The sequence below is a fragment of the Notamacropus eugenii genome, chromosome 2, assembly GCF_028372415.1.
Source record: "Notamacropus eugenii isolate mMacEug1 chromosome 2, mMacEug1.pri_v2, whole genome shotgun sequence".
Classification (NCBI taxonomy): domain Eukaryota; kingdom Metazoa; phylum Chordata; class Mammalia; order Diprotodontia; family Macropodidae; genus Notamacropus; species Notamacropus eugenii.
The window spans coordinates 273,597,829-273,621,969 of NC_092873.1; the positions used below are offsets into that span (position 1 = coordinate 273,597,829).

The 24,141-nt window shown below is 38.4% G+C and overlaps 1 protein-coding gene and 1 long non-coding RNA gene across 3 annotated transcripts in view; one reads left to right on the top strand and one right to left on the bottom strand.

Moving 5' to 3' along the window:
* The window catches only part of DPYD (dihydropyrimidine dehydrogenase), a 1,077,299-nt gene that overhangs the window by 879,202 nt on the left and 173,956 nt on the right, over positions 1–24,141 (bottom strand). The gene's annotated exons all lie outside the window — the stretch shown is intronic.
* LOC140527277 (uncharacterized) lies at positions 10,376–16,230 on the top strand. Its single transcript, XR_011974745.1, has 2 exons — positions 10,376–11,500; positions 14,212–16,230. It is a non-coding gene; the product is annotated as an uncharacterized lncRNA (long non-coding RNA).

The window sequence follows — 24,141 nt, forward strand, 5'->3', positions numbered from 1 at the left end:
TTCCTCAGATGGGTCATCTATAATTATAATGCAAAAGGGCTAAGAACTTCCCATTCTACCTCAACTATCTTCCTTGTTAGAATTTTTGTCCACAGGATTATATATACTCTTCCACGTTCTATACACAGAAACTGCTGAAATGTTAAATGCATGATGTTGTGCAGCAGCTACCACTGATTAATATAGCTTCTACTATGTGCCAGCAACTGTGCTACTTATAAACATTATTGCATTAGATCCTCACAACAACCCTGGAATTTGCTATGACTCTTCTTGTTTTAGTGCTGAAGAAACCAATGCAAACAGAGGTTAAGTGACCTACCCAAGATCAAACAATTGGTAAATGTGTGAGACTGGATATGAACTCTTAAAGAAAGTAGAACTACCAAGACTGTCACCTTGCATTTAACTATAACCCATAAGAAAAAAAGAAATTACAAAATATGTGATACATTTTTGAGGAATCATGTCATACTTGCATTTTTTATATCCAAGCAAATTATAACATCCAATAAAGCATTTTCCTTTTAAGGCAGCTAGAAACTATAGAGGGCATTGTTGGTAATATTCAGAAATTATAATGATCAGTTTATATTTTATTTGATATTCTACAAATCTGCCAAAGTTATTGTTTCAATTAATATTTAGTTAACTACCCAAAGTTCCCTAAGTTAACCATGATAACACCTGTAAAAAGTGATTTTTTTTTACTCTATCTCAGGTTGTTCTCTCAAGATTATATTCTTGTCTTATTGCTATAAGTAGCTTTTTAAGCAATTTCACAAATAGTAATGGTGATAATGGACATTGATGCTTTACCTTTGCGCTTTTTTGAAAGGACTATATTTTAACTGCATTACATCTAATGCTGGCTTTTGTTTTTTGCTTAAGATTATGTACTATGTTAAGGAAGGGTACATCTATTCCTTTTTTTATGCTCTTAACAAGAATAAGGGTTGTATTTTGTCAAAAGCTTTTTTTTTGCATGTGCACAATTTTTTTTTTAATTCTCATTGTTAATGTGATAAACTAGGCTTATAGTTTTCTTAATATTGAACCAAACTGGAATTTCTGTTGTAATTCACAGCTGGTCAAACTCTTTAAACTTTTTAATATGTTCTGTAGTTTTTTTGCTCATATTTAGGTATTTATTTAAATTTTGCATCAATATTAGGTATATAATTTTCTTTTTGTGGTTTTGCTTTCTGTACTGTAGTATCATGAGCAGGAATGTGGTAGGATCTTTTCTTATCCAATCTTCACAAACAATTTAACACTGTAATCAATTGTTTCCTAAACGGTCAATATAATTTGCTTCTAAATCCATCGGCTCGAGCTTTTTTTTGAGAATTCATTTATGACTTGTTTGATTTGATTTTTTAAATACCTGGTTTATTTTAAATTCACTATTTCTTGCTCTCTTACTCTGAGTTTTTATATTTTTAAATAATATTTCATTGCACTTAAGTTTAAAATTTTATTACTGCAGGGTTGGATAAAAATAATTTATAAATAATCTCTATATTTCTTTATAATTTGCTTTGAATTATTTTCTTTTTCACAATGGTTTGGTTTTCTTCTCTTTATTCAACTTGGCTAATAGTTTTTTCTGTTTTTCTATTTCATTGATATTTATCAATTCATTTCCTTTTTTATTTTCAAATTGTTAGACTATGATTTGATTTTTAGAAATTTTATACTTTTCTTGGATCTTTTTTTAAATTTTTTGCATTAGTGGATACCCAATTCATTGATAAAAAACATTTTTAGAACGGGGGCAGAGCCAAGATGGCGTAGTAGAAAGACGCACATACACACAGCTCCGAACCCACAACCCATAGAACAACTACAAAGAAGTAACTCACGGCGAATTCTGCACCCAGAGGCCACAGAACATTGGAGCGAGGGAGATTTCTGTTCCGGAGAGACCTGCAAACCTCTCGTAAAAGGTCCTTCATGCTGCGGACTGGGCGCCGGGACTGGGAGCTGAGTACAGCCCTGCCGTGGCCGCGGCACCGAGAGGAACAGATCCGAGCGGGCTTCAGGGACGGGATCTCCAGCGGCCGCACAAGTACCTCCACCCACAGGTGACGGGGGTCGGTGAGAGAGTCCCTTTGGCGGGTCGAGGAGGGAGTGGGGTGCCCCCATGGCTCGGGCCCCCTCGGGAGACAGAAGCTGAGGGGCAGCGGCAGACCAGGGCTCCCCAAGCAGGCAGGAGCCTGGATCCATTGTTGAAGGTCTGTGCATAAACTCCCTGAGGGAACTGAGCCTGAGAGGCAGCCCTGCCCTCACCTGAGCATCTGAATTTAATCTCACACTGAATAGCAGCCCTGCCCCCGCCCAAAGCCCTGAGGCTGGAAGCAGCATTTGAATCTCAGACCCCAAACACTGGCTGGGAGGATCAGGAGGTGAGGTGGGTGTGAGGAAAATATTCAGAGGTCAAGTCACTGGCTGGGAAAATGCCCAGAAAAGGGAAAAGAAATAAGACTATAGAAGGTTACTTTCTTGGTGAACAGGCATTTCCTCCCTTTCTTTCTGATGAGGAAGAACAATGCTTACCATCAGGCAAAGACACAGAAATCAAGGCTTCTGTGTCTCAGCCCACTCAATGGGCTCAGGCCATGGAAGAGCTCAAAAAGAATTTTGAAAATCAAGTTAGAGAGGTGGAGGAAAAGCTGAGAAGAGAAATGAGAGACATGAAGTCAAAGCATGAATAGCAAATCAGCTCCCTGCTAAAGGAGACCCAAAAAAATGTTGAAGAAAATAACACCTTGAAAACTAGCCTAACTCAATTGGCAAAAGAGGTTCAAAAAGCCAATGAGGAGAAGAATGCTTTCAAAAGCAGAATTAGCCAAATGGAAAAGGAGATTCAAAAGCTCACTGAAGAAAATAGTTCTTTCAAAATTAGAATGGCACAGATGGAGGCTAATGACTTTATGAGAAGCCAAGAAATCACAGAACAAAGAGAGAAGAATAGAAAAATGGAAGATAATGTGAAATATCTCATTGGAAAAACAACTGACCTGGAAAATAGATCCAGGAGAGACAATTTAAAAATTATGGGACTACCTGAAAGCCATGATCAAAAGAAGAGCCTAGACATCATCTTTCATGAAATTATCAATGAAAACTGCCCTGAGATTCTAGAACCAGAGGGCAAAATAAATATTCAAGGAATCCACAGAACACCGCATGAAAGAGATCCAAAAAGAGAAACTCCTAGGAACATTGTGGCCAAATTCCAGAACTCCCAGGTGAAAGAGAAAATATTGCAAGCAGCTAGAAAGAAACAATTCAAGTATTGTGGAAATACAATCAGGATAACACAAGATCTAGCAGCTTCCACATTAAGGGATCGAAGGGCATGGAATAGGATATTCCAGAAGTCAAAGGAACTAGGACTAAAACCAAGAATCACCTACCCAGCAAAACTGAGTATAATACTTCAGGGGAAAAATTGGTCTTTCAATGAAATAGAGGATTTTCAAGCATTCTTGATGAAAAGACCAGAGCTGAAAAGAAAATTTGACTTCCAAACACAAGAATGAAGAGAACCATGAAAAGGTGAACAGCAAAGAGAAGTCATAAGGGACTTACTAAAGTTGAACTGTTTACATTCCTACATGGAAAGACAATATTTGTAACTCTTGAAACATTTCAGTATCTGGGTACTGGGTGGGATTACACACACACACATGCACACACGCACACACACATAGAGACAGAGTGCACAGAGTGAATTGAAGAGGATGGGATCATATCTTAAAAAAAATGAAATCAAGCAGTGAGAGAGAAAGATATTGGGAGGAGAAAGGGAGAATTGATTGGGGCAAATTATCTCTCATAAAAGAGGCAAGCAAAAGACTCATTAGTGGAGGGATAAAGAGGGGAGGTGAGAGAAAAACATGAAGTCTACTCTCATCACATTCCACTAAAGGAAAGAATAAAATGCCTACTCATTTTGGTATGAAAACCTATCTTACAATACAGGAAAGTGGAGGATAAGGGGATAAGCAGAGTGGGGGGGGATGATAGAAGGGAGGGCATGGGGAGGAGAGTGCAATTTGAGGTCAACACTCATGGGGAGGGATAGGATCAAAAGAGAATAGAAGTAATGGGGGACAGGATAGGATGGAGGGAAATATAGTTAGTCCTATACAACACAACTATTATGGAAGTCATTTGCAAAACTACACAGATTTGGCCTATATTGAATTGCTTGCCTTCCAAAGGGAAGGGGTGGAGAGGGAGGGAGCTAAAGAAGTTGGAACTCAAAGTGTTAGGATCAACTGTAATGTTCTTACCACTAGGAAATAAGAAATACAGGTAAAGGGGTATAGAAAGCTATCTGGCCCTACAGGACAAAAGAGAAGACAGAGACAAGGGCAGAGAGGGATGATAGAAGAGAGAGCAGATTGGTCAGAGGGGCAATTAGAATGCTTGGCGTTTGGGGGGGGAGGGGAGAAAAGGGGAGAAAATTTGTAACCCAAAATTTTGTGAAAATGAATGTTAAAAGCTAAATAAAAAAAAAAAAACAAAAAAAAAAAAACATTTTTAGATACAAATTTTCCCTTAAGGACTGCTTTGACTATATGCCCCAAGTTTTTATGTTGCCTAATTATCATATTTACTGAAAATATTTATTATTTCCATTATTTGTATATTGAACAACCAATTATTTCATTCTTTTTTAAACAGTTTTTGGTGAATATAATTTTTACTGCATTATTGTCAGAAAATTTTTTTTTTGCTTTTCTATATTTGTTTTTGAGGAATCTATTCTGTAATAAAGAGTCACTTTTTGTAAAAGGTGTAACGCATATTTGGAAAATATATACACAGCTTTATATTCTTATTCAATATAATTGTCAGTGAATTATCATACCAAACTTTTCTAAAATTATACTTATGCCCTTAACTTTTTATTGTTTTTCAGGTTAGATTTTCTAGGTCTAAAGGGTCTAATGATGTCTTCCACAATTTACTCTTTCTCTTCGTAATTTAGTTAGTTTCACATAAATATTTTGACGCTGACGTTAAGTACGTACATGTTGAATACAGACAGTAATTTGTTTAACAAAGTATTTTCCAGAAAATGTAGTTTACTTTTAAAATCTTTAAATACAGATTCTTATTTTTGCTATTTCTTTGTCTAAGTTCATGAGGTTAGTCCTATGTTTTTTTTACTTCAGCTAAAACATAATTGATTCTATTCTAGCCTATTCTTTTAACTTTGCATGAGATTTTATTTTTTCAAATGTGTTTCTTATAAACACATTTTGCTTTCTAATCTGTTCTGCTTTCTTCTTTTCTATGGGTGGTTTCATGTCATTCACATTCAAAGCATGTTAGTTAATTGAGTTCTATTTTCTTATACTGCTTTTCTCTCTATTCAATCCCTGTTCCTTCTTTATAAAAATGATCATTTTTGATTGAGAAAGGACTTGCTCAGCACCAGGACCCTATGACTGATGCATTCTTATTCTGTTCTCCTGTATTTCTCCAGCCTGGAGAATCGACTTGGCTCTGGAACTCACACTTCATAACCTTGAGTTCCCTTCCTCTAATTGGAGAGGAAAGTGCTTCTCCTTGGAACAGGATGCCCAAGACAGACTATTCTTCATTTCCTTTCATTTCTGTCCTCCTCTGGACTTCTCCAGTTAGCCTCTGTTTTGCATTGTCTTACCAATTAAAAAGTAAGCTCCTCTAAGTCATGTCCTTTCTGTTAATATTTATATTCTCAAGGTACATCAAGGTGGCTCAGTGGATAGAGTGCCAGACCTAGAGTCAGGAAGACTCATCTTTCTGAGTTCAAATCTGGCCTCAGACACTAGCTGTGTGACCCGCAGTCAAATCACTTAACCCCAGGTGTCTCAGTTTCCTCATCTGTAAACTGAGCTGGAGAAGAAAATGGCAAAGCACTCCAATATCTTTGCCAGGAAAAATTCAAATGGGGCTGACAACAACTGAATAACATCATATTCTCACTACTTCACTCAGTGACTAGGACAGTGACTAGTCAGCATTAAATAAATGCTTAGCATTAAATTAATACTTACTGTCTTACTAATTAACCTCTTCTTTTTTTTTTTTCCACTTGTCCAGAACCTAGGTTCTTTTGCTTTATTTCTTTTTGACCCCCTTTTTTACATTTCACCCTCTCTGGTTAGTTTGGTTTGCCTACGACTAATTCCTCCCAGACTGTAATCTCACTATTATTCTTTCCTATCCTTTCTCCAGGTTCTTTCTAGTTTCCCTTTTGAATTAAATATATTACCAAACCAATCTCTTTCTGTCCTTGGGCATGTTGGCATGCATGCATTCTACTTTGCTTTTTAAGTGAGGTGCAAGGGCACTCTTCATTTATTTGAAATAAACTCCCCCCTCTCTTCCTAGTGGATTCCTTTTTTCTTTCCTTCTTCTTTCTTAAGAGCATCACAATATAACAAAAGTAATCCTGGGCCCTTGTTCTTATTTTACTCACTGCATGACCCCTCAATAATATTAAGGTTTTCAGGGAACATTTGTATCCTCTCCTCCATTAGAATATAGGCAGTTCTTTTTGTAAAGTTCCTTCCAGTTGTTCACTTTTATCTATTTTGTTAGAATTTCCTTGACTCCTGTATTTATTTTTCAAAGTTTATACTAGATTTGGACTTTTCATCAGGAGTATTTGGGAGTTATTATATAAGATGTCTACTCTCTTATTCTCCTACCAGTCCCTCCCACAAAAAAAAAAATTTACTCAATTTTTGTAGGTTAATTATTCTTGGTTGTGTGCCTACATCTTTTGTCAGCTGCTAAATCCTATGTGATTCTGACTGACTGTGACACACTGACACTTGAATTATTTCTGGTTTGCATTATTTTTCTTTGAGTTAGAAAATGTGAATTTTGTCTATGACATTGGTTTTTACATTTGGGGGACTGCTTCAGGGGCTAACTAGTGGAATCTTTCTATTTTCATTTTGCTCCCTAGATCTCATAGGTCTGGGTGGTTTTCTTTTATGATTTCTGGAAATATATAGCTTTTTCCATGGATTTCAGGTAGTCTAATGGTTCTTAAATTATCTCTCATTGATCTATTTTGCAGGACAGTTGTTTTTAATATGAGATATTATATTATATTTTTGGATTTTGTTTTAATATTTATAACTTTAATATTTTTATTAATTTATTAATATTTTAAATATTAGTGTATTTATTAATATATAATAAACATTTATTAATGTTTTAATTTCAACATCTTTCTCATCTTTCAGAGTCATTCATTTCTGTCTGGCCCATTCTAGTTTTTAAGGAATCTATGGCTTAGATAAGGTTTTGTATATTTTGTACTAAGCTGTTGTTTTTCCTTCTAAGGCATTCTTCTATAGATCACATTTCTCTTCTAATTCTTTCCTCCAGTGCTTTTCATTTATAATATAATTTTTAACTCACCCCCCTCAGAAATCTCTTGCTTCATGCCTTCCAGGAATTCAAGTGTGTGTGTGTGTGTGTGTGTGTGTGTGTGTGTGTGTGTGTGTGTGTGTGTGTATGCAAAGGCACTCTGTCTTATACATACACACACATATGTATATATTTATATGTGTATATGTATATGTGTCTATGTATACACATATAATGTATATATGTATGTGTCTATATATACACATATAAACACAAGGAAGTCTTTTTTAAAAAATTATTTTCTTGTCTGTTTACTAATTCTCCCAATCTTTTCCAGGTTCCTACTGTTGCTTTCTTAAGGTATAGTGTTACGCTGTTCAAGGATACCAGGGGTAGCACAGTCCAGGTTGATGCAAACTTTCTGAGGACCATAAGAAGTTTCTGTTTCTGGCCTGAACCTTTCAAATTCCTGATCAAAAAGGTCAATAGAGAAGAGAATAGTGGTTGTAATTAGGCTATAAAATATTAATTCAGTTAATTCTTCCAGTTCTATATCTAAGATCCTATGATAATTTAAAAAGAATTTATTGAGTGCCTAATATAAGCCAGACACTGTGAATAGCCAAATAAAGAAGTCCTGAAAGGAAACGGTATCAGTTATATCAACAGAGAAATGTATGACCAAAAAAGAAGGTGGGTTAGTCAAGTATCTAGAGCTAGAGAGTTGTAAGGTAGTCATTATGCTCTGTTGAAATGATAATAAGAGATCCAGAGGCAAGAGCCTGGTACATATTGTTGAGCCCTAGAACATGCTTTATGGGACCACAGGAACAAGGCTCATAGCAGATAAAAAGGTATAGCTGTATTGTGATATGTATCATTGGATAGAGAACATATATTGGTGAGATCAATGATCTGTCAGAATATCGATGTGTTAAAATTGAATCACTGGAGATCAATGTTAAAGATCAGGATAATTTTCTATGACTATATTTGAAAGAAGTCATTTCAGGTTATTGTTAAGAAAGTCTGTTTTTGTAGCCGGTATGTCTCAGAAAAAATATCTGCTACTATAGTTTCACAAACAAATCTAAAAGCATTTTGCCAAAAGACATTAAGAAAATAAGCTTCACACCGAAGTTTTATAAAGTCATAAGCAACACTGAAGTGTCACAGAATTTAGATTTTATATTTCTAAAACATATGTTTGTTAAAGTTTTCAGACTGAATACTCCCATTCCCTCCATACATACACATATACTCCTTAACCCAAGGTATGAAATACAATAAAATAAAATTAAATATATCACATGCTATATAATTATCCCATTTATATAACCAAGGTTATTAGCTTATATATGATGCCTTTAAAATAACTTCCATTTGCAGTTCCATTTTAAACTGCAGATTTGATGCACTAGCTAGGAGAAATGCCCCCGTTTCCTGCTGTGCTAAACTTACTGAAACAAATAGAAAAAACAGCATTATTGTGTTTTGTTCCTGCTTTACTATTTTGTAATTGGGCCATAGTATGGCAAATATATTTCTTCATATCACTGAGTTACTATAATAACTTCCTTGTTTCCTATCCTTTCCTTATGTACCACAGAAGACTTTTTGAGTTATTGTCTTCTATCAAGGATAAAAGGAGTTATGACAAAAAAAGATTTAAAGCACATTCATCAAAAGTGTTTTCTTTAAAAAGCTCTTCTTAATGATAATTGTTCTGACTTATATGACTATATGCCCATTTTGACACATACATAAAATATAATAAACTTATTCACAACTAAATAGCAATGGGAAAAAGAGCTAAACATGAGAAGGAAAGAGAATTCTCTTGGAGAAGTGCTTTCTTAAAATGTCAACCTACAAGCTGCAGGTCATAGTAGGTAAAGATGACCTCAAGTGCAAGAAAACCTGGGTTCAAGTCTGCTTCTGACACACACTGGCTGTGTGAACTTGGGCAAGGCACTAGACCACTATGTGCTCTAGACCACAAATGTCACATGTGTCCCTAGTCTGTGAAGTACGGCTCCAAACAGATTAAAATATAATTGGGAAAATGACTAATATGGAAATGTTTTACATAATTGAACATGTATAAGCTATATCCGACTGCTTACAGTCTCAAAGAGAGGGGAGGGGAGGGATAGAATTTGGAACTCAAAACTTTAAGTAAGTTCCAGGATCCAAGATGGCAGCATAAGCAGTAAGTCACTCTCATCCTCCCTTTTTGACCTTGAAAAACCCAGAGAATATTGCCCCAGGAAAAATCTTGGAATAGTGGAACCAGCAGAAAGATGGGGTATGGCAATCTTTTAGGTCAGGAGGCTAGGGGGATTAACGGGAAAGGTCCCTCTTGCAGTGGCTGAAGGGCAACAGGATAGGAAAAGAGGTGTACCAGCAAGCCAGCAACAAGCCCCACGTCAGCTGACCAGTACGAGATCCTGAGCTCCAGGGTAGAGGAGCAGGCAAATACCAACTCCACCTCCAGCTCAGCATCAGGTAAACTACCAGACCACTACAACATCCAACTTCCAGTACCTGAGGCCCCAGCACAGGAAACCAGTAAAGAAGCCCCCAGTTCAAGCACAAGAAGTCTGGGACAGTGCCCCCTGGGCCCCAGAAGCAGAGATCAAATTTAAAAGCCAGAAAAAAAAGGTAAAACTTTAAGGAAAAATGTTAAAGGAAAAAATATAATGAAAATGTATATTAGAAATAGGTTACAAGTAAAGTCAAATTTGTCAGCTTTTTCTAAAAAGGATATGATGTATTCATGAAAATATAATTGGGGATATTTAACAAAATAAATCAAAATCCAACAGAACACAGATAATGTTAATATGTGGTTTTCTTAGTCAACATGAGACTTACAAGGATCCTTACATCTGAGTAATCTTCTATTTGAGTTTAATGATCTTTAGACTACAAGTTGCAGAGAAAGAGGTGATCTGAACTGACAGAAGAAATTGCTTCACTGTAAGGGGCCCAGAGGGTCCCAGGGGGTGCAAGTCAGAGGCAAAGCCTGTTCCCGTGGGAACGGTGCTGATGCGCACCCTGGCAGAAGCTCTGTGTGACCCTGGAACCTGATGTTCCTGCAGATACCAATGTCCTGTACAGTAAAGTTACAAGTGAGCCTGGGAACCCAGGAACTAGCTGCAGGAACAAGATAAGCTTTCTTCCTTACTGCGGGTGTAAGGATGTGGAACAGTCATGAGATGGTGAAGTAATGGGATGAGCTCAGCATGTATGTGATTGGTGGATCAGCCTTTATAAACCCTAACCCTCAGCTGAATAAAGAGTTGTTGTTGCCTGGATCATCTTGTCTCCAGTCTCCTTCCTTCAGGGCCCACAGAGTAGAAGCCTGTGGGTCAGGGGGATCCAGGGGTTCGGGCCTTGACCCCGAGCAATTGGCGCCCGAACAGGGACTGGAAGGGAAACCGAGGTCCCCCTGCAAGGCGTGGGCTCGGAATCGCACGAGAGTGATGCCACCTGCATGCTCCAGTCAGTGCCCCGGTGGTTCTGTGGAGCTTGGGAGAGACGTGCACTCGGCTGACTGGGACAAGAAGAAGAAAGTTACAGACTGTGAGTAACCCTGCTTATAGATAAAACAGGTAGAGAGCTTAGTCCAGAGAGATTATATCCAAAGCTACAGAAAAAACGAACAGGAACTTATACAGATGGTAGAATGGCTATGACAGGATTGCCCAGAACTGCAGGAGTGGAAGACATGATGCAAAGGTGTGAAGATGTAGGTTCGGTAACATTCGCAGCTCATGTGAAGGAACAGGTAAAGAGACAGTATAGAACTGAAGCTGCCAGCATGAGACAAGGACAGAAATGTTATAGCTGTGGAAAAACAGGTCATTTTAAAAAAGACTGTAGGAGCAGGCCAGGAGTGAGGCCTAAAACACCATGCCCAAAGTGTAGAAGAAAGGGTCATTGGCCCTCAGAATGCCGAGGAGCCCTGCCACAACAATACTCTAGCCCAGGACCTGAAGGAGGGACAAACCTGACAGCATGGAGAGCCAAGCCCAACAAGGAGACTCAACGCCTCAGACAATGGTACCGAGTGGCCACAGTGAAAGAAAGAAAGCCACATACCTAGGTTGTACATAGTGTCTGTGTCTGTGTTCTGTCTTTCTGTGATTTGTGTGCATGTGTTTGTGTGTTACTACCGCCGATGCCCTTGTGCTGGTTGGAATGCAGTTATCTCTTTTCCTCCCCCTCTGTTTCTCTCTCTCTGATGGCTGCAGCATCAGGGAAGAGAATGGGAGAGAGAAAGAGAGGAACTCCTCTTGTTTAGTTTCTGTGACTGCTAAAGTCAGTTCAGGTCAGGTCAGAAACATGTACCAAGAAACAATGTATGTACAGTTTTAGTAGGGGCTGCTATCTAAGCCCACTAGAATAACTTGGGTAGTACCTTGAAAAGTTGTTGGTAAAATTCTCTCTCTCTTTCTACCTTTTAACCCTGGCCAGGTTGTGAAGGTGGGGAGACAGACCAGAAATTGGGGAACTTTTTCCCCTCATCTTATGGAGGCAACCTAACTAGTGTTTTAATCATCTCATGCCTCACCAATAAGAGAAAAAAGTTTCTTTGCTGTAATTGTTTTAAGTGTATGATGTCGCTTCTCATTGGATAATTCAGACAGGGCAGATTCACAAAGTTTTGGGGACTGGGGTAAGCACAGGGACCACAGGCCCCCCATAGTTGGGGGGAAGGACCAAACGCCCGTAAGCGAGTAAGGTGAGCCCCGCTGGGAGCGGGAAGAAGTCGCTGTTCATCAGCGCAGAGATCCCCGCTGACCGCGGGAAGAAGTCGCTGCCAGGCAGCGCAGAGATCCCCGCTAACCGCGGGAAGAAGTCGCTGGACAGCCAGCGCGAGTCCCTCACTGCGGGCAGTGGGGAGACGGGGGAGCCCCGCTGGGAGCGGGAAGAAGACGCTGTTAGACAGCGCAGTGAGCCCCGCGCGCGCAGCGGGAAGAAGTCGCCGTCAGCCGGCGCAGAGATCCCCACGCGCGTAGTGGGAAGAAGTCGCTGATTAACAGCGCAGAGAGAGCCTCGCAGGAAGCGGGAAGAAGTCGCTGGGTAGCAGCGCCTCGCAGTTAAACGGGAACCATGGGTCAGGGGTATAGTGTCCCACTGATCAAGCCTGAGGAGAAGGCAGTGCTTGCTAGTCACTTATATAAGCTGTGTGATAAGGAAGGAATTAAGCCCCACTTAAGCCAGTGTCAAGATTTTGTTGAGCAAATCTGGAAGAATTCCCCAGTCTTCTATGAATGAGTGTATATTGGAAATGTAAATAATGGTACCTACAGTTCACTGTTTGGGTTACTATTGTGTTTCTAAACTGTAATAACACTGTCTTGTATTGTACATTAAGTGATCATGGTACTCCAGAAATTGTGTTACAAAAGGCAATTTAACTCTGAATTTTGTTGACACTAGAGTTGTTGGGAAACTCATGTAAAACAAATTATGTTATTGTAAACTTTACCTGTCCTGTACCCTTGTCTTATAGTGCTGTGATTGCCCTTTAGAGAAACCAGGTATTTTCCCCCTTGACTGTTACAGAAGTTACAGCTAAAATAAGTTGTGTATCATTTTTGAAAGTTGTAAGAGTGTTACCTACGTTTTGAAGTTGCTGTTTTAATGCTAAACCTAAAATTGTTAATTGAGTACTGCGTATAGAAAGAAAAGAACGGAGTAAAAATTTTATTTAGACTGGTTCTGCCCATTCAGAACAGTCCTCCTATATGTTTGGGGTTTGGCAAGCATGGGATTCATGCCAATTCCTTTTATTTTGTAAAACTGCCAAGGCCTCTTTCATGTGGACAAGGTCATCAGTCCCAAGAAAGAAATCTGTTTGGCTTATATAATTCATAACAATGAATGTGCCTTGCTCAATAGTTGTAATAGATAGAAAAGATTTTTAATAATTGACCTTTAAGTGAAATCTCATATGTATGTGAGTCCTGTTAATCTTCATTGCTTATTGCAACTCCATGAGTATGGAAATGACCGTGTCTGGTTCTGGGCTGTGAGCAGTGAAACTTGCTGTGAGCAGTGAAACTTGCTGTTTAAGGTAAAGGCATTTGGGACTATAGCTAGTTTCATTTTAAGTTTGAGTTTGAATTTGGGTATCGTTGCTTGCATTAAATATCAGTATCTGAGAGAATTGCCACAAGTTACTCAGAAGGACTGTGATCCTGCACTGTTAACAGGTGAAGTTTGTATCTGGATACGAAACACCGAGGGGACAATTCTAGACTCACTCTAGGATGGGATCCTCCTGGTCAGTTTTTCCCTTGTGTCCTGGAAAAAGGAATGTTTCTCACCTGACTATTCCTGAGTCTGGCTATGAAATAGATACTGCGTGGTTTGGAGTATTGCACTGTTACCCAATTCAAACAGAGTCAAGGATGTTTTACCCTGTCTTATTTGGTATGCCACATGTCTCTGCTTTTCCTTCTATAGCAAATGTCTCTGAATATAGCAAGTGACCAGCAACACATGTGAGCCCTTTTGTACTGGGAACACCAATATTATTTTTATCGGAACACTAATATTATTTTACCTGAACTTGGTATGATCAAACATTTATGTACATTCCTTTCACCCTAAGATGTCCTCATTGTGTAGAAGCATTTTAAAAGAAGTACCATTTTTCTGTAATCAGTCTTATACTGCTACCAACACGAAATTCCCCTGCGCATTTTCCCTGAGCATTCTGTGATAATTACGGCTTTGGTTCCTTCGAGGAATGTTACTTTCGCTTTCACTATCATTGTAAACGGTTTTGACTGCTTTTTCTTAAAGTGACACTGTTGTAAAGGCACCGGACATATTTCTGGAAGACGTGCTGAAGCAGAAAAGATCTTGCAATTTTGATACGCAACAGCTGAAATTCATGTGTGACTGCATTCTCCACTTCATTTCTACGAGTTTTCTTCCAGCATGGACATAAACAAGCCTGTGCAATATTGCTGGACATCTCTTCAGTTGTGCAGTTTGAGTTAGGGGCCTCTTTTGTGTATAGCCCTACAGCTCTGCTAGTGACGCTATGCCTTGTGCGCTATCCTGTCTGTGGTAGGAAGATTGTGGACGGGAAGCAGTCTGGATGGTGGGTTCAACAGCTTTGGATGCATCACAGGTTTGATTGACACTATGGAAAGCAGACGGGAAGGTGGGGTGTATGGGGTCGTCAAGGTCCTTCATATCCCCCGATCGTTGCTCCAGGTACTTTTGTGCCAGTTTCAGGGGGTTTAAGCATGTAGGGAAAGTGTGGGGACGTATGTTCAGAAGACAGCAGAATGATGTAACTACCATTTTTAACCCCTTCTGGTCGATTTTGGCCTTTGCTTGCTTCACCTCCTTGCCAGCTTTGTCTCCTCCAGGTTTCGTGTCTTCCACTTTGGAGATAACGGTTCTGGCTCTATGTGACTTACTGTCTGCGGCTCGTTACCCTCTGGACTGCTGTGACCTCTCCACTATTGGGACCTTGTGTGCCTGGGACGGCTCTCCGTCCCCTCTCATCAGGATGCCAGCTGCAGACGCTGAGACCTTCGTCCCTTACGCCGTAGATCTGGGTTCTTCTCTTCATCAAAAAACAAAAAGGGGGAGTGACGTGGGCCCTCAGTTTGGCCGTAGTGGGCCCTCAGTTTGGCCAGATGTACTTGGGCCCTAAGACTGAATTCGCATTGTATACAGTTGACCGTATGTCCTCGGACCCTAATACTGGAATCAAGGACACAGTCTGCCCCAGCAGCAGCCGTTATCTCCCTCAAGGACACAGTCTGCCCCAGCAGCAGCCGTTATCTCCCTTCCTCCTGTAGTAGTCAGCTGAACCTATAGGATTCATGTGCCAGTTACGTATTACTGTTCACTGACCAGTCATGTGTATCCTAGACTCAGTTGTATTTATATTGTCACTCAGATGTCAGATGTATGTATATTGTTACTCAGATGTATATATTGCTATTTTGATTGGAACAGGATCCTCACTTATTAGGCCACCACTCCTTCAAGACCAGACACACCACCATGAGGTATTAAGGATGATATGTATTGTACTTTATCTCGATGTATCAATTCTCAATCAGACCCCTTTGCTATGATTATACAGCAACCCACATATGCTATGTTCCCTGCTAAGGTAAATCATACTTGGTATCAAACTCAAGAGTATACATTCTCTGTAGAAAGAGATGGTGCAACATCTGGCTGTTAGATGTGACAAAAACTATGTATTAGCTGTGTTGTGATTGCTTGTTTCTTTACATCTGCTATGGCCTTAGGCCTGCTAATTAGCTATATGTACTATATGTAGGAGGGTTAGCAAGAATGTGGGCAGAGGTGCAGAGCAGTATAATAGTAGTGATTGTGATGGGACAGATACCAGACTTCACCTGTATAGAACTACGGACTTGGATCAAAACTGTGGCTCCCCTGGAATTGCTTGTATGGTACCTCAGAGCTGCAAAAACAAAAAGGGGGAGTTGTAAGGGGCCCAGAGGGTCCCAGGGGGTGCAAGTCAGAGGCAAAGCCTGTTCCCGTGGGAACGGTGCTGATGCGCACCCTGGCAGAAGCTCTGTGTGACCCTGGAACCTGATGTTCCTGCAGATACCAATGTCCTGTACAGTAAAGTTACAAGTGAGCCTGGGAACCCAGGAACTAGCTGCAGGAACAAGATAAGCTTTCTTCCTTACTGCGGGTGTAAGGATGTGGAACAGTCATGAGATGGTGAAGTAATGGGATGAGCTCAGCATGTATGTGATTGGTGGATCAGCCTTTATAAACCCTAACCCTCAGCTGAATAAAGAGTTGTTGTTGCCTGGATCATCTTGTCTCCAGTCTCCTTCCTTCAGGGCCCACAGAGTAGAAGCCTGTGGGTCAGGGGGATCCAGGGGTTCGGGCCTTGACCCCGAGCACTTCACTATGAAGTTTTTATACCAGTGAAATCACAAGCACAGTTCCAATCTCTATAAACTTGACATTCCACAGAATCAATTTTTTCTTATTGTTAGTTGCATAAAGCTGACTCAACTTAATCCTTCCCAACGAGGCATCTTTTCAATAAAATGATCCTGATTTTTATTTCCAAAAGAAGTGTAGTAAATAACAAATTCCCTTTAGAGGAATATGACATATTGTGGCTTTAACCACACATTATAAAATTGATAATGTCTTCATAAAAAAAAGAGTAAATTTCCTTTTGGAGGTAACCTGAATCTTCAATATGACTTAGGCCGCAGGATTTTTGCCTTGGGGCCACCCTGCCAACCAGGAAGTTCCTTTGGTGTAAATGACACTTTCAGTACAAGTAAGAGGTTAATTCAGTTGTGTCAAACTCTGTCAAATGGCAAATAGACTGACCACAAGCTCTCAGTCTACCTTGTAATGAAAAAAAGACATTTCTACTGTGGCTATCATACATTTGTTGCGAACAAATATATTTTAGTTACTGAACATTAAACATCAGAGCATCAAGGAAAATTCCGGAAAATATTCTCATCAAGAAAGAAACCTATTATGTTAAAGATTGTACTTATAACTCTCATTCTCTTATCAAAGATATATTAAGGAAAACAAGATCTGTATTACTTCAAATATCTCTGCTTTGGAGTCTGATCTTTATAGAGCTAGCACCTGTGAAATTTAATTGCATTTGCTGAAGAATGGATTATAAGGGCACCATAAGTTTTTATTTCCGATAAAGAACACAGAGAACAAAAGCCCTTTAGGAATAGACTCACTTGCCAATGTAACCTTAATAAAAGCTAGAGGAAGATAAACATCGCAAATATATATAAATGATGTCCTGAAGCTTTCTGCCTATAGGAAGCTCTGTCTCTCAAATTCAATATTTTTCAGAGGATTCAGAGATTTTAAAATGTTATAGGAAATAACTAAGGGGGGATAAATAAATGCATTTATTTGCTAAAACTTTAATTAGACATTCTACAGTGTATCCTTGATATTAAATATCCCTACAGAATCGCCCTTATATTTATCTTCCTATTCCAAAGTAAAATTCATTTAAATGTGATCACCTAGGTGTAGCATATTCTAATGATATGGAACCCTCTCCTGAGAAAAGAGGAGGAAATTAAAGAGATTAGAAGATAACAAGTGGCATACTCTAGCTATAAAAACAGACACCTTAGGAAAGTTAGCTGCCTAAACGGTCATATAAAAAGGACAATTAAAGCTAATTTAGCCTTGTCTCCTAGGATTTGTAAACCTATACTTTCATGCACTGCATTGAGAATAGAAAACCAAGTTATCCCAAATTGTGTCTTGTTTAACTTGACCAATTAACAGCTAATTCTTTTTCAAATTTGGTGATAAACAGTTATCACATCTTTAGAAGACAACTTTTCATTTTCTAAAGTGGCATTTACATGTGAAGTGTTTTCAATACACTTTTATTTGGGTCTGAAAATTGTTTCAAATGAATTAGTACAAAGTCACATGGTAAAAAACATTTTTCTGAAACAAGTAAGGCTTTAGCTGGATCTCCATATTCTCTAAAACAATGAAAAATAAATAAGCTAGATCTATGTGTACTGTCAAATTCAATGTTATGCTGGGATCATGAGGAGGAAAAAAAATGAGTAAAATCTGCCTGAAGGCCAGGTAATGGAGAATTATACATTATCAAAAAAAAAAAAAAAATAAAGATGCAGCCTGTTAGGGATGGCAGAGGTTGCTAAACCAGCAGGAGGCTCAGTAGACTCCAGTTTTGACTACAATGGCATATCAGGACCGAAAAAAATAGTAAGGAATGCAAAAACACCAAAGCTCTGACAAACTGGATCAAATCAGATGGTCAGTCAACTTCCTGATGCCCCTTTCCTGAATTTTGGTTTTTGTCCTGGGACAGACTTGATGGCTTTGCATCATGACCCTGACTCTATGGAGGCTTTAGATTTGACACCCTACAGACCTCTTGCTACTGGGGACCTAGCTTCTTCATTCATGCCATTTACCAAACATAGATCTGTTTTCTAATAGCCAGTTTGAAATTTTCCTTCACTAATATAACACAGTTGCCACAACTATGAGGTCACAAAGAACGCAGACAGAATCTCCTTATCAAGCTGGGAGACGGCCAACAAACACAATAGTTTACACTCTAGGATACAAGACTATTAAAAAAAAAAACCCACTAATGGAGGAAAATGGCAAAAGATTGAGCCAGCTGTGTTTCATAACATCGGTCAATTAGGCAGCCAACTAGCATTTTTAAAGGATAAACTATGTACCAGATATTGTGAGAAGATCTAGGGATACAAAGAAAGGCAAAACGAAACAATATAAACAAAAAATACTTTCTGCTCTCAAGGAGCTCACAGTCTACTAGGAGAGACAACATGTGAACAACTATGTACACACAAGATCACAAAAGCGTTAGTCCCAGAAAGAAGGCACTGGGAAAAGCCTCTTGCAGAGGCTGTGCTTTTAATAGAGATCTGAAGGATCTGAGAGAGTTCCAGCAACGATGGATGGCCAGCAATAATGCTCTGAGGGTGGCGTCACTGGATAGGAGAGTATACGGAGGAGTATAATTTCTAAGACTGGAAAGGTAGAAAGGAGGTAGGTTATTAAGGCCTTTAAAAGCCAAACAGAGGATTATGAATTTTATACCAGACATACTAGGGAGGCACTGAATTTATGGATTGGGTTTGGAGGAGGAAGCGTGGTGAGACCTATACTTTCAGGAAGATCAATCTGACTGCTGAAGGGAGTACAGACTGGAATGGGAGAAGGACTTGAGACAGGGAGATGAACAAGAAAGCTATTGTAATAGCCTGGGCATAGGGTGATGAGGGCTTATACTAGTTTGATGATAGTGTCAGAGAAGAAGGTACACAGTACAGATGTTAAAAAGGCTGAAGTAACAGATCTTGACAATTAGGCCTATGTCTAAGGGAATGAGAAAGTATGAGTTGAGAATGCCATCTGGGTTGAGTTGTTGTTCAGTTGTTTTCAGCGTCCAACTCTTCATGACCCCATTTGGAGTTTTCTTGGCACAGATGCTGGAGTGGTTTGTCATTTCCTTCTCCAACTCATTTTACAATGAGGAAACTGAGGCGAATATGCTTAAATGACTTGCCAGGATCACCTAGCTAATAAGTGTCTGAGGCCAGATTTGAACTCAGAAAGATGAGTCTTTCCAATTCTAGGCCTGGCACGCTATCCACTGTACTGCCTGGCTCCCCTGTTATGATCCTTGATGACAAAACCATAAAAGCAGTTGAGGAATAAGTAGGAGCTTGAAGAGAGCTTGGCAAAAGAGTCTTCTGAGTCATATAACCCTGAGAGGATCTCTAGATAAAGACAAAAAACAGAAGGGAAATGGAGCAGATCTGCCAGAATTCTAAAATCTGTTCCCATTGGCCACTGAAGTGGAATAACACTTGGATTCTGCTATCTCAGTACTCAATTTGGGACCTAGGCAATGTCACCAAAGATGAGCTTGAGAAGAGCAGCTGGACATGACTAGAAATAAACAGAAGGAATGTACGCTGGCAGAAATGCAGTTTTCAAGGCATTCAATTTTCTTTTCAAGATGTCTTAAAGAAGAACCTTTAAAAGAACACAGAATTTCTACCCCCAAAGAGAATAAAAAGACATCAATAATTGATTTTATGCATACTTCATCTCTATTTCTATCTCTCAGTATACACACACACAGATCTTGGAAATGTAAAAGGAGATAATGAACTGGGCCTAGAACTCAATAGGAAGAAAAGTTAACTATCAGGCATATGGAGAGTTTACTTTAAATCACTTTTAACGATCCTGGGCCAGTACTTTATGCTACCTCTTTATATTTCCTTGTGATGTGAACAGTAATGCACGATAATTTCAAAAGAAAATAAAATTACAAGTAACCCAAAAAGCAATGGAAAAGCATTCCATTCCATTCCATGACACGTATTAAGAGGGTACCACTTGTTACTAACTCATTCCCAAGAAATATCATAAAAGACAAAATTAAGGGCATGGCTAGAAAAGGAAACAAGGTGATCACATAGTAACAAAGAGAGACAATGAGAAAATAAACAGCTGAAGATTACTCCCCCAAAGACGTTAAAACATCACCCAAAAGAGGTCTCTAATTCCTTTGTGAAGAAATAATGAAAAAAAAAAACTGCACCAGTGGAGGAATTAGCTGCAATAATGAAACTGTATATCCACTAAAGAATGTATTTATAACAGAATTGGACAGAATTCAGGGTAAGGATTTTTCTGCATCTACAGAACAGTAAAAAACAAACTAACCTTTTAGGTACAGATGCAATAATATTGACCTTGGTAATACAGCTGAGAAAATGAGATATTCAAATAATCACAAGATTTCTTAGTTGCAAGGCAATTCACATTTGCCTAAAGATGCCCTTGTCAATAACCAACCCCAATAAGTGATTACTCAGCCTTCACTTGAAAACCTCTAGTGATGGGGAAACATACTGCCTCACAAGGCAGCTTCTTCTACTTCTGAAGGACTGAAACTGGAACACTGTCCCAATGGAAAGCCAACATTGACGTCTTTGTAACTTTTACTCATCAATTCTAGATTTGTCCTCTGAAGTCAAACAGAGCAAATCTAATCCCTTTTCCACAAAACAGCCCTTCAAAACTTTGAAGGTGGCTACCAGGCCCACTTTAAAGTCTTTGATTCTCCAAGCAAAACATCCCTAGTTCCTTCATCTGCTCCAGGTATGATAGATATGGTTTCTGTCACCACCTGGCCAACCTCATCTAGATGATCCCTAGCTTGAGAAGAATACAGTGGAACTAGCACCTCTCATACAAGGAACACTAAGTCTCCTTTAAGGAAGCCCAAGTTTGCATCAGCTTCCTTCATTGCTATGTTATAATACTTATTCGTTTTGAGCTTGTAAACCCTTAAAGATTCTCAGATCTTTTTCCAATCAACTGTTATCTAGAGATAGATTTCCTATCTTGCACTTGTAAAGTTGTTTTGTTTTACCAAAAGTATGGGAATTTATCTGTGAAAATTTTATTCTATTAAAGATTGATCTCATCATTCTGGAATGTTGAGATCTTTTGGGATTCTGATTCTATGATCCAAAGTGTTAGCTATTCTCAGTTTTATGATTTATGCAAATTTATCAACATGCCCTTATTACTTTATCACTGGGGCAGTTAGGTGGTACACTGTATAAAACACAGGACTTAGAATCAGGAAGACTCCTCTTCCTGAGTTCAAATCTGATCTCAGACACTTAATAGCCCTATGACCCTGGGCAAATCACTTACTCCTGTTGGCCTCAGATTCCTCATCCTGAAAAGGAAATGACAAATCTCTCTAGTATCTTCGCCAAGAAAATCCCAAAATGGGGTTATGAAGAATCAGTTACGACTGAAATGACTGAACAAAGGGCTATTCATAAAAAAAAAAATCCATTAGCATAAGGTTCAATAGAGTCACCTAAGGAACTATAATACAGGTCTCCTTCAAAACACATAGTAATTATTTTTAATTACAGTATTAACAGCATTTTTGTAGTACTTTAAGGTTTGTCAAGCATACATATATATATATATGCACATATATGTGTATTTTTATTTACATATACATATTAAAATATTTTTGTATATATGTGTATGTATACATACATACATACATATGCATTGTGCATATAAATTTAATCCTTACAACCTCCTTGTGACATAAATGCTTTTATTATGTCTGCTTTTAAATGACTTGCAGTGGGATTTGAATTTGTATGTTTCAGCACTCTAGCCATTATTCTCCCTAGTCAGTCACTATTTTGGGGGCCTTATATTTGCATCGTTTAGAGAACAGATTAATTTGACCTTTGAATCTATGGCCAGAAATGTGTTCTCCTGGTATGATTAGAAGAAGGGTATTAAGAAGTTCTGACAAACTGAGGAAAACAGAACATGATCAATTCTGGTACTGAACAAACTTGTCATTATAGAAAATAACAAGATAAAAGAATAATTACATATAAGTATATCTTTATCTGCTTCTCTCACATATACTGCACCTCTTTCATCCAACTGCCTCCAGGGCTCAGAACCCGGGTAACTTTGAAGGTATGGATGTGAGTTTGGGGAGAAGAAGAGGGGACTGACTTGTATTAGAAGAATAAGGAGGTTAAAAATACATACGCCTACAGAATCATTTCAAACAAGTTTTGTGTGACAAAAAGTTTTTATAAAAACACTATTACTCCAAATTTTTCTTCCTTTATAAAATTTTCTTCAAGATTTATAAGGTATTTTATTCTACACAAGTTTAAAGAACAATCTGAAGAATTCTATCATCTCAATATATAAATACATTAAACAGAACATATGTGAAGACAAATTAAATACCACACATTTAAGAATATGGGGAATGTCTATAAAAATCTGGCTGATAAAATACAATAAATATCAGATTCCCAGTTTTCTATCAATTTTCAGTTAAATAATTTTGTCGTTTTTTTTTTTTTACTTAAAAGGAAAAACATACATTGCAACTGAAAATTATTTCATGGTTTCTGTTTTCTTAGCATAAGGGTAGAGTCTATTGAAATAATCCATCAGCCTACTTCCACTTAAACTACCCGGATCAAGTAAGAACACTTCTTTGGAATCAATCAATCAAAGCCATTAAACACATAACAAACAACCTGGTTAATCAAGTTGGTAAGGAATCCTTCAGGAAAAGTTATTGGATGAGAAGAAATTCAACTACTCAGGAAATGTATTGGGATTTGTCTAAGAAACTCAATCACTAATTGTGGAGTTTGCATAAAGTATTATCAGTTTAGATTCAAACATGACAGTGACAGGGTCAGCCAAAAGAAGAGAACAGACCGGAAAATCCCCTACAGAAGAAACTGCTTGTAGGGGATAAGAGCATCACTTCCTTTTCCCCTTAACCATAACTGGTCCAAATATAGGTTAGTTAAGTTGCAGAACTATGCTACACATATTTTCTCTCTTTTTTTTTTAGCTAAAAAGCCCCCACAACAACCAAACAATGTTTCTTTACTCAGCCAATGTTTTGAATTTTATTTGTTGCCTTTTTGTTATCTAAAGCCCTTTACAAACTGGTTCCATCCTCCAAACCTATTACACATTGCTTCCAATTCATCTATTTTCACTAGCACTCAAAGTAACCTACTTCTTTCCCCACTGTTCTAGCTCCCGACTCCTCACTTTTGTCTAAGCTCTTCTCTTCACTTCCGCCTCTGAGAAGCATCTCTTTTCTTTCTTAGAACTCGGGTGAGAAAAGACTACCTATGAAACCTTCCCTGATATGCCTAGTTGTTATTTTACTTGATAAGGTAAATATCTGCATGTTGCCTCTCTCCCCCAAAACCAAACCAAACCTCCTCTAGTGAAGGGTTTTTTATTTTATTTTTCATTTTTAAGCTTTCTATTCTCTGATGCTTGGTGTATTATACATAATAGGGGCTTAATGAATGCTCCTTCAATTGAAACTGAATGGAATTATTCTGGACTCCTATAGGAGGTGAAAATTCATTCTATGATGTTATTTTACAGTAAAATCTTTTCCTAGCTCTTGAAAGAGCAAAAAAAAGCAGAAGATTCAAACTTTTTTTAAAACCTGAATCTTATACCTAGGACTATAATGAGTCCTACTTTTGAACAGATGTCCAATTGTTCCAGGCTCCACCAATGTTAAGGATTGTCTAACCTTATTCTTTGTCATTTTTTTTCTTTTCACAATACCAG